The sequence below is a fragment of the Ixodes scapularis genome, unplaced genomic scaffold, assembly GCF_016920785.2.
Source record: "Ixodes scapularis isolate PalLabHiFi unplaced genomic scaffold, ASM1692078v2 PGA_scaffold0__279_contigs__length_252992795, whole genome shotgun sequence".
NCBI classification, from domain to species: domain Eukaryota; kingdom Metazoa; phylum Arthropoda; class Arachnida; order Ixodida; family Ixodidae; genus Ixodes; species Ixodes scapularis.
Window position 1 is genome coordinate 197,632,196 of NW_024609835.1, and position 8,720 is coordinate 197,640,915.

General features: G+C 45.1%; 1 pseudogene; it reads left to right on the forward strand.

The window, feature by feature from the left end:
- The first annotated feature begins 820 nt into the window (after nucleotides 1–820).
- On the forward strand, nucleotides 821–1,464 carry LOC120848796 (annotated as a pseudogene).
- Nucleotides 1,465–8,720: the final 7,256 nt, after the last annotated feature.

The window sequence follows — 8,720 nt, forward strand, 5'->3', positions numbered from 1 at the left end:
GCCCCAGTCGCTCCGCCATATTCCTTGCAATAAAAAAGAACGACGAGAGCACTGCGCACTACCTCACTTAAGCGCGGCGTCCCAGCGACTGACGCTATCGTCGGGCGGGAAAAAATTCAGGTATGCGTACAAAGGTTCAAGGTCGGCTGATGCAAGCGCGCTTGTTTCATATCCATCAGGTGTTCGCAAAAAAAAATCAGGTCGGATACTTTTCTAACAGACCTAATATGTATATACCTCACTTTTTCATTCTTCCTACTTATGTTTTTAACCTGTAAATAAAAATTTCTTTAAAAACAATATTCAGTGGCGAGAAGCGCATGACGCCGCCCGAAACGGTTGCAAACAATGAGCTCACGTGGAGCGTCTTCAACGGCTTTCACCGGCCGTGGATCATATGATGAAATGTCCCAGGATACCTACCGAGCAGTTCTGCCGTCATTGCCTGCAGGTACTAAAGTTTGTAAATCTGTATTTGCTCATTGCGACATCACCGGACGCCCGTACAAGATTGACGATTTTCGAGGAGAAATGAAACGCCACGTCGTTCTAAACGACCTCATCGGAGCCGGCGCGTACCAGATCCCCCCCCCCCCCCCCCAATCATGTCTGGCTCTTTACTTTGAACTCCCTGACAGCGACGCGAAAATTTCTGGAAGCCAAGGAACTTGAGGTAAAAGAAAAAAGATGCCTGCTCATTGATCCCGATGAGTGCAAGGTACGAATGCGTCTCCACTGGATACTTATTCACATAAGCGACGACACAGTGCGGAGGGCCCTAGTGCCTTACGGAGAAATCAACGAAGTGTCCCGAGACACATGGGGAACGGAAGGCTTCCAGAATGTTCAGACGACGACAAGGCTGGTGAGAATGAACCTGAAGGAAGGCGTCACCAAGGAATACCACACGCACCAGCTGGGTCTGTTGGGCAGCAACGTGCTCATTCTTGTCCCCCGAAGAGCGCCCCTCTGCTTTTGATCTAGGAGAACAGGCCACATCCGCCGAGAATGTCGCGTCCCTTGCTGTGATAATTGCCATCGTTTTGGTCACGAACAAGAAGATTGCATCCGGACGTACGCTACTTTAATGCGACCGGCTCCCGAGGAATTCCTCATCGATGGAGAAGAAGCCTCGAAAATCGAAGACGGCACTGGGCACCCAAGCACTACCCAAACCCAAACACCTTCAGGTGCTGACAAATGGGGTACATCACGAGATGAAGACATCACCGCATCAATCCTCGAAGCCAACAATATAGCTGCCTGCGTCGGAAATGGCGTAGACACAGACAGGGCCGCTCCAGGCTCCTCAAAAAGCCAGCGACAGAAGTCAGTCGACGGGAACGACCGCCCTGTAGACGATGCCTCTGAAGTTGACCCGGACATGGACGACAGCTCCGATCCTTCAAGCGACCGCTAGATCGTGTCGAAGAGGAAGACCCCGACCTCGAAGGTCCTGACTGAATTACAAAGTCTCTACAACCCTTTCTTACTTCGTATAACGTATGTGTAACGCATGCAGATGGCACGGCAGGACGCTGTTGTTTTTTTTTTGTTTCTTAAAATGCTTTGTCCCTCTCTCTGATGTAGATCTCATCACTGATGCTCATGGACGTTTTATAATATGTGAATTTAATTTGTTCGACGCTCAATGGCGAATTATTGGTGTCTATGCCCCGTGTAAAGCCAGTGAGCGAATCCTGTTTTTCCATGATATGTCTCATTACATCAAATCAAATCGGACCACTATATTTCTAGGAAGCTAGAATGGTGTATGTGATGCAGGTGATAGATTTTCAATAACACGTAACAGAGATGTTAGTGCAAAAGTGCTGAGTGAAATAATAGCACAAAATAGTATGGAAGATGTTTTTCACATCTCGAGCGGAACTAAAAAAATTCAGTTTACGCACTTTCAAGAATCTTCGCACGCACGCCTTGATCGTGTTTATGTTTCTGCTGACATTGTACATGATATCAACTCTTATTGTGTAAAAACAGTATTTTTTAGTGACCGCATCACCGTAAATGCCACAATTGGAGAAAATCAGACTCCCAAGGCAAAGTTTAATTGGCGGCTGTGGAAGCTGAACACCAGTCTGATTAAACACAAAACATTCGTAGCTACAGTAGATGACCTTCTGAAAACAAATGGCAGAGCAGAATGAGACATGTCAATGGGAACGATGGGAGCAGTTCAAGTAGCAAGTCAAAATGTCAGCAATTGAAAGATTGAGCACACTGAAGTTTTACGCTCGGGCAGACGAGCGAAAACTGCACCAGGATTTACGTACGTTGTGCGAGGCTGAATGCGAATGTCCCGGCTGGGGAGCAAAGGACATCGCGAATGTCAAATCACGCCTCGAGAAATTCCAGAAAGAGCAATAAGAAGGCGCTGCGGTACGTTCAAGGGCACAGTGGTTTCTCTGTGGTGAGCAACCCACCAAACATGCCTTAATATCAGAAAGAAAGTATGCTTTGTCCAAAGAAATTTTCGAAATATAGAGAAATGGTACCATAGCTACAGACAAAGCAAGCGCTGAGGAAGCCTTTGTGGAACATTATAGACAACTTTTAGAGCACTTACCAGAAGGAGAAGATAATAAAATTGACGAATTCTCGTCTATCATGCCGAGAATAAATGTCGAAACAAAGGAATGGCTTGATGAACCCATAAGCCTGGAGGAGGTGGAAAAGACAATAGGCGACCTGCTCGGTAGTAAAACGCCCGGCCCAGACGGGCTTTGTTCAAGTTTTTACAAGAAATTCAGAAAAGCACTCGCTCTCATTCTTCTCGCTCTCATAGAGGGATCTTAAAAAAGAAAATCATTACCACTATCTTTATCTAGAACCCACGCTGTGTTAATTCCAAAATCAGAGGACGCCGACAAGCTACGACGTGTAGAAGGTTATCGACCAGTAAGTTTATGTAATGTAGATTATGAGACAGTAGCATAATTCCTTAATGTAAGGCTACAGCACGTAATTTGTCAATTGGTGGGTGACCACCAAACGTGTGGCATAAAGGGCGGGAAGATCCAAACAAACGTTCACGTAACCAGAATCATTTTAGAATGTTGCAGAAAAGAAGATCAGATTGCCATGCTTCAGATTGATTTAAAAAAAGCATTTGATCGCGTGCGTCACAAATTTCTTTGGGCCATTCTGCGGCAGATCAACATTGGAGATGCTATTTATGAAAACATACGAATGGCGTATAGAGGCTGTTCTACGCGACTAATTGTAAATCGTAACGTAACTTCCAGCATTCCTGTACTGCCCTCAGTACGCCAGGGTTGCCTGCTCTCGCCGTTATTATTCGCACTTTATCTTGAGCCTTTATGCTTGAGCGTTGCTAACAACAAAAACGTTCATGGGTTTCCGCTGAGCTCCACAGAGTGAAGGTATTGGCGTATGCTGATGATGTAGCAGTTCTTTGCTGAGACAAAAAAAAAGTGTAAGCAATGTTGTTGATATAGTTAAACACTTTTGGCGACATTACCGGTGCGGCTGTAAATTTAGAAAAATGTTCAGGTTTTTGGCACAGTACCTGGGCCGCAAAGCCCTCAGAGTTTGAAGGGATCAAGTGGGATTCAACAACTACAAAATACCTCGGCGTACCACTTCAGCACATGCGTAATCCAAACTTGTACTGGTCCGAAGCCACGGCTGAATTGAAAAAGCGGGTATCACGGTGGCCAAACCGCGACTTATAAATTTTTGGTAGAGAAACCGCTTGCAACATAGTTCTTGTTGCTAGGCTCATGTATGTGTTTCAGGCATTACATTGCGCTCAAAGTATTATAAAGAAAGTTCATAGGATATGTGCTACATTCATCTGTAAATCCAACTGGGAGCCAATGAGAAGAAACAACCTCTTCCGCTGTATTCCTCTGGGGAGATTAGGTTTATCGCATTTGTTTGTCCTGCAGCTCGTGTCGCCATTCATTTTCCTACGGGATACTGAACAGCCTTTCATGCGCGCGGTATTTCAAACAAAACTGGCAGGGCACTTGCCTTCGTTGATGGTCTCTAGTCATGGCGAGCAGCCCACTAGAAAATCTTTGTCCAATGCCCTGTATGACACTCTTTTCCCGGAGCCTTTGTATCGCACATTGTAAAACCAGGAAACAGGTCAAGATGTTCTTTGCCGCGTCAAGAGAATGACAATCCAGCCACGTGCCAAAAGCTTTTATTTTCAGACTTCATACCTCGACGCTCCCCGTGAAAGTGTGGCTTCGCGAGAAAGGTATTTTTGTTCCTTGGACAAGCAACTGCTTGCTGTGTAAAGCCCCCGAAACTATACAGCACGTGTTTATTTTCTGTTGTGATGCCCTGTGGTTTTGGGATGTGTTGCAGAGAACCCTGAAAAAAGACCTACAAATTACAGCACATCCGATCCGTTTTCTTTCAATCAATTCCCAGGAACTTGTACCGTACGACCTTATAATGTTAATTGGCTTATACAGCATATGGTGTTCGCGGAGGGCGGTGAGGCACGCGGACCTTAACCCGCGACCGGTTGAGGCATACTTAATAGAATTTGTGACTCAAATACGTAGTAAATATGCACATCAGGATACTGTTCCTCAGTGGGTTGGGGAGTGTGAGAAACTCCTGAAGAGCCCCCGATATGTTGAGATGTACTAATCAAAAGACTGTACGCTTAGCCTGAACGTGTCTCTGTTATGTATATTGTAATGAAGATAAAAAAGAAAAAAAGAATCGGTGGCCGAGTGGGTTAAAGCCCGTGGTTAAAGCGCACGCCCAGCTTGACGCTCGTGGAGCGAAAGCTCGTGCTGCAGAACCCAAAGAGCCTCGCGAGAGAGCAGCAGCCATGCATCTTCGTCGCGTTTCGTTCGTTGGAGGTTGCGTGTTGTAAAGTCACTGGATCCTGGGAAAGTAACGCCAAGCTCCCTGTGTGGTCACCATCTTGGTCCATGAAGTGAGCAATTTCTCCTTGACCCCTATGTTCTTGGTGAGCCGATCTAGATTCGCCGGTGACGGGTAGCTTTATGGAGTGGTTTTTTGTATACCTAGATTTTGCTAAACACACACCGGCGAAACAAGCGTACACCTTCGTACCACCTCCAGATTCTGCGTCGGTGCTTGGAGGCACTGCAAAATAAGCTTACGGTATTGAAATAGGCTAAAAGAACATTATAATTGTAAGAGAACAATGGAGATTGGCATAAATAATAAGTTGATTGCATACGGAGTGCCAAAAACTCTTATAATGACGAGGAACGTCTTCAGTACGATGATGCTCCATGGTAATCTTGGCGCGACTGGTTTAGAACGACCTTCTGGAAGCTTTGAAGATTTCAGTGGACCAAGATGGCGATTTCCATGGCAACGTAGACCGTTTAGCTAATCGCCTTGCTAGGTTTGGGTCGTCTGTATGCTAGTATCCGTTTGTGTCCGGATAGCAGGTAGGGAAGGCAATGGCTCCACTTTCCCAGGATCCAGTGACTTTAGTGTGTTGTAGAGGAGGGCATGTTAATATTTTGGATCGCCTGTACAGCACTTGCAGATTGCCGGTGCGGCTCGTTTCACTCTCCTCCGCTTTCGATAATCATGATGATGATGATGGGTTGGATTCCTAAAAGTGGCGGAATAAAGCAGAGAAGATGCTCCAAATTCGATGTTTTGCAAAATATTTCAATACGTAGAATAAAGAGAGAAAGGAATACAGAAAGGGTAGCTCAGAGAGGAATATTGGGCTGTCGACATTGGGTGCGTAAAATGGAGACTCCAGAACTTCGACTCGAATGGCTCTCGTCGGAGCCTTTACTAAACGGGCTTTTAGAGCACCTGCGGATGCAGTTCGTTCCCTCTACATCAATTCCGGTTGTTTTCTTTTCTTTTGACTTTCTTGGGGAGCATTGCAAGATGGCCGGCAGACCTATAAAGCCGACGACGCTAATCTGACGCTGCAGCTCTTTAAGCGCAAGCTTCTGTTGTTTGCTCTTTATAGCGCCTAAAACTGGGACTGAAGCGAATGCAACTTCTCAAACGCACGGCAGAGTTTCGATGAGTTTTCCTATGTCTAATAAAGGTAACGTTGTTAAATTTATTTTGTTTTATTATGATTTCAAAAGCATCCGACAACAAAGTCAGACTGTGAAGCTTTGGTCCAGTAGGGTTCACCCTCCTTGAATGCAGAAGCTGCGCGGTTTTATTTAGCCATGTGGCTGTGGAATGATTTAGGCTGTGTTCCAAATCTTACCCGAGTAACCTGACGTTTACGTCAGCGGGTAATACATCATGAAATCGCGAGTAAACAATACGCGACTCAATTTGGGAACGGCGGGATTTTCACTGGATACTACCCGGATGAGCTCCGTCTTGGGATACGGCCAAAAGGAAACATAACAGTGATTGTGAAAGCAGCGATCGCGGAAAATATCAGACGATTTCTATTGATCATGGAGGAAGCACTTGAAGAGACGATGATATTAACCGCTGCTAACTGTTATTTTGATAGTGATGGCGTGAGGTTTTCTGAGGTGGCTCCACCGGCTCCATTTGGTCACCTTCCTTTTGGGCTGTATATTGAGGTGAACATCACTCAAATTCTTTCAGTTGGTCACCTGAATTTTGTTTTTATAATTAAGTGCGATCGCTGTAAGTCTAGACCGGGTGTTCTAAATGTATACGCTCTACGTATTGTAATTTGCACGGATCACGTTTTGCGGAAATTCGGAATTCGCTTCCAAACGGGGTAGCGGTACAGCGGAACGTACTTTCTCCACAATGATATGTAAGTTGCGTTCGCTTTGACGCGAATATTATTACAAAGTCACAGATAGAACTCTCCAACCGCCATAGCAATTTCTTGAGGGAAGGGGGGGGGGGGGGGGTCGTGAGGGGGAAGGTGGTAGGCTCGTCGACTGATCATATACGTAAGTTATTGGAAGCCTTCTTTGGTCCACTAGCGTTATTCTCTCATTACGTACACTGACAGAAAAAAAAAAAGACTTTATAATCACCTACTGCATTCAAACATATTTAGTCTTCAATATAAGAATAGGGAGTTCACTCCAACGCCATGCGGATAAGCTCCTGTTTACGCTACAACTCAGATAATAACAACAGGCGTACCTTCCTGCGAAAGGTGCATAGTATCAATGTGATGCACAGTCTATTCGTGCGGTGAAAACAACAAATCGCAAGAGTCACACATAAAAGGCTGCACCTCATTCTCTGTCACTTCTCACATCTGCTACCAAATTTAACGAAGTAGTCTAGCTTTGACGGCATTGGACGCAGAAGGGAGAGGACGAAAACAAGGTGAACAGATTACAGGACGTCTTTGCTAGATTTTACCTAACGTTACCCACGGGTTAGAAGACGGTAGCGTGAGTAATTACTCCAAAGTAAACAACCCGCTTCTGGAACGCGGGCTCTGACGTCCTCGAGTAAACGCGAGTAAGCTTGGAAAGGCCACGGTACGAAATCTTTACTCTCAAGTCGGATCTAATCAAATTTGGTGTTTCAGAAAAACTGTCTCAGCAACAAAGAAAAATATTAGTCAGTGTACGATGCGAGCAAGAACCGCTGCGTTCTCAATGTTGTGTTTCCCATAAGCTCACAACACGAATGAGATTGAAAGAACGCAAAAAAACGTCTGGTGGACACCAGCAACGGGAAGTAACAAACAGCGTTTACAACGCTATACGTGCTTACACGTAGCAACTCCTACGAAAAGCTCAACATAAGGACGCAGACAGTTAATTTAGCGCATCACAAGAGACTACCAACACATTCCCACATCATCCCAAAGTCGCAGGATGATATGAATCAAATTTCGTTGCTTCTGCGATGATACATTCATTGTGAAGTCCGTCGGTTTATCAGATACCTTCGCCGCACGAACTAACAGTCGTGAAATGGCTACCAAAACAAGCGCAAGCCGCCCGCGATCGGCGTCTGCTTTCGGTGGGACCAGAACGAACAGCGTCACCCTTTCCTGAAGTAGGACTCTCTGACTCCCCGAGCCCCTGGTCCGAGGACGGAATACCAAAGTTTGACTCTCGTCACGAGCACCAAAGGTGCGCGCGGCGCGTTTAGTTACAGGAGTGACTCAACACATGACTCCGAGTCTCTAGTTAACGCACCCACTGCCAGCTTTCATTCTTTTGTACTCTTTTCGTTCTGTCACATCAAGTTTTGTTCAGTACCCTATCTTTACGTCTTGGTGTCTTTTTTTTTTACATATAAATTTATATAAATAAAAACAGTCCTCAGGACATTACAAAATCTGCGAGCAATGTACACAAAAGCTAGAGGATTTGTACTAAAGAACTGACCGAGGTTTTGCTTTACTTTGGGGAAGTTCTTTCTTCTTTAATTAATTCATTTATTATACCCTTAAAGGACACATTCAAGGGCGTTCAATAAGGGGTGGGGGAGATATGAAAGTCATAGAGATTATAGACCACAAGACCAAACATGCTGCTGTCAGCTAACTGTGCTGAACAGGAAAGAAGGAACAATTCAAAAACTATAAGGAAACACCAGAGTGCCAAATGACCTATTAACACAATAATGTCAAGGGATGAGAAATCAGGGCACTTCTAAACGAGACAAAGTCACCTATTACTACTATGGTGGAGGACAAACTATCTAGGAGGACTTTCTTTCCTGTATGTATTTCTTATACCCTCAGGGCAATCAAGTTTAGTGTGACACGTTGCGTTTGAAGGTGTTGATTCTTG